This window comes from Kryptolebias marmoratus, linkage group LG22 (genome assembly GCF_001649575.2).
Source record: "Kryptolebias marmoratus isolate JLee-2015 linkage group LG22, ASM164957v2, whole genome shotgun sequence".
Taxonomy (NCBI): Eukaryota; Metazoa; Chordata; class Actinopteri; order Cyprinodontiformes; family Rivulidae; genus Kryptolebias; species Kryptolebias marmoratus.
The window spans coordinates 4,237,056-4,240,087 of NC_051451.1; positions in this window are offsets into that span (position 1 = coordinate 4,237,056).

Genomic DNA, 3,032 nt, shown 5'->3' on the forward strand with positions numbered 1-3,032 from the left:
TGGATTAATTTCTCCAGATCAGATCTTGTTAGAATTGGTTTGACCTTTGATATTTGACGAAGCTGATAAAAACTTTTCTGAACAACACTGCTGATCTGTTTTTCAAATTTAAAATCAGAGTCAAACTTCACCCCCAGGTTGGTGACATAGTCCTTGAGATAAAATGACAGTGAGCCAAGATCTACACTGGGAGTGGAACAGCAACTCGGTCCAAACAACATAACTTCTGTCTTGTTCTCATTAAGACTAAGGAAATTAAAAGAAAACCATACTTTAATATCGTTAAGACAGTGTGTAAGTTGCTGGCCTGTAATTTTTTGAGCCAAGGGAAAATAGATCTGGCAATCATCAGCATAGTAGTGGAATGAAATGCCATGCTTTCTGAAAACAGCCGAGAGGGAGAAGGTAGAGAGCAAATATAAGAGGGCCAAGGATTGAGCCCTGGGGAACCCCATATGGAAGAGGAGCTGTGGAAGACACAAAATTGTCAATTTTTACACAGAAACTCCTGTTAGTCAGGTAGGACCGAAACCAATTGAGGGCGACACCCTTGATGCCCACGCAGTGCTCAAGACGAGAGATTAAGATATTGTGATCAACGGAACCAGATAACTGTCAAGAATAAGTATCCTTTACCACTCCTGTCATCAGCCTTTGAGCCGGTTCATGGCGCCACGGTATTCACTAAACTAGATTTGCGCAATGCTTATCATTTACTCAGAATTAGAGAGGGTGACGAGTGGAAGACTGCGTTTAAGACTCCAATGGGCCATTTTGAATATTTGGTTATGCCTTTTGGCTTGTCGAACGCTCCAGCATTTTTTCAAGCTCTGGTCAATGATGTGCTGAGAGATTTTTTGAACACCTTCGTGTTTGTCTATCTCGATGACATCCTCATTTACTCCAAGACCCTGGCTGAACACAAACAACATGTCCGCTCAGTTTTGCAACGTCTGCTAGACAATAAGTTGTTTGTTAAGGCCGAAAAATGTGAATTTCACAAGCCTTCAGTCTCATTTCTGGGTTTCATCTTAGAGGGCGGACAGGTCAGACCAACTGAAGACAATATCAAGGCTGTTTTTGATTGGCCCACTCCAGAAACCCAAAAACAGCTCCAAAGATTCTTTGGTTTTGCTAACTTCTACCGTCGGTTCATCCGTAACTATAGTCAGACAGCCCAGCCTCTCACTGCACTCACCTCCACTAAGATTCAGTTTCAGTGGTCCCCTGTTGCTAATGCTGCTTTTAGGAAGCTAAAATCCTTTTTTTCCAAGGCCCCAGTCCTGATTCAGCCTGATCCTTCCAAGCAATTATGATGTGGGGGATCAAGAGTTGTTGGCTACAGTTGGTTACATTCTCCTGATGACTCGGAGAAGACCCCGGCCCAGATTCTTCCACCCAGCTGTAAGGTGGCCGCCGTGACCTGGGAGATTGAAGACATCATTAAACAGGCCCAACTGTCTGAACCACCTCCCGAGAACTGCCCTTTGAACAAGATTTACGTTCCATCGCCCGTCCGAGCCCGCTTCATTCAGTGGATCCATTCAGCAAAAATTCTCTGGACACCCAGGTACAAGTCGCACCATTGCTTTAATCAATCGCAGGTTTTGGTGGCCTTCCGTGCATAAGGATGTCAAGGAGTTCGTTCAAGCATGCGTTGTCTGCTCCTGTAACAAGTCATCCCATCAACCACCATCTGGTCTACTACAGCCTCTTCCCACTCCTAAACGCCCGTTGTCGCACATAGCCATTGATTTCATCACCGGACTTCCACCATCTAAGGGTATGACCACCATTCTCACTATCATTGACCGTTTCTCCAAGTCCTGTCATTTAGTCACCCTCAAGAAACTCCCCACGGCATTTCAGGTTGCATTGCTGCTGGTGAAACGTCTTCCGTCTTCATGGGACCCCTATTGAGATCTTATCAGATAGAGGGCCGCAATTCATCTCTCAAGTGTGGAGACAATTCTGCACAGCAATTATTGCTAAGGTTTAATTGAGGTCAGGATATCACCCCCAGTCAAACAATCAGGTTGAGCGCCTCAACCAAGAACTCGAGTCTATTTTACGTTGTTACACCTCCACCAACCCGACTGATTGGAGTCAGTTTTTGCCTTGGGTGGAGTAAGCCCATAATTGTCATGTTTCTACTGCTACTGGTTTGTCTCCATTTGAAGTTTCCATTGGGTACCAACCTCCTCTTCTCTCCTCTGACGAGTCTCTTATTTCAGTCACGTCTGTTCAACACCACATTCGCCGTTGTAAGAACATCTGGAGGATCGCTAACGACGCCCTCAATAGAACTTCCTTCCGCAATAAATGTTTTGCTGACAAAAGAAGACTCCTGCACCCATCTACAGCTCGGGACAAGAAGTCTGGTTATCCACTAATAACATTCCACTCAAATCCATGTCCAAGAAACTGTCTCCTAGGTTCATCTGTCCTTTTAAGATTGAGTCCATTATCAATCCATCCGCTGTCCGTCTTCGTCTCCCGGCTACTCTCCGCGTCCATCCCACATTCCATGTTTCCCAGTTGAAACCTGTTCAGACCAGCACCTTGTGCCCTCGGCCCAAGCCCCCTCCACCCGCCCATGAAATTGATGGCCATCCGGCCTACACTATGCGCCGTATCGTTGCCTCCCGTCGATGTGGACGAGGGTGGCAATACCTGGTGGATTGGGAGGGTTGTGGTCCTGAGGACCGCATGTGGGTGCTCGGTTCCTTTATCCCGGACCCCAGTTTAATCTCTGCATACCATGCTTCCCTTCCGTCATGTTCGTCTTGGTCGCCAGGTGGCGACCATTTAGGGGAGGGGGGTACTGTTAGGTTCTGGGTGGAGGTTGGGGTTGGTTTTCTCCTCTAGATAGAGTCCTGGAGACGGCTGCATGGGGGACGGACCTGTTACGTCATCTACACACCGGTCGGCAATTACGCCCTTACCTGCAGCTTAAGAGAAGTGGTTTGCCAACACCTCGATGCCAGATTGTTGACTAGTGATGACTTTACCTGACTCCCCTCTGCAAGCTG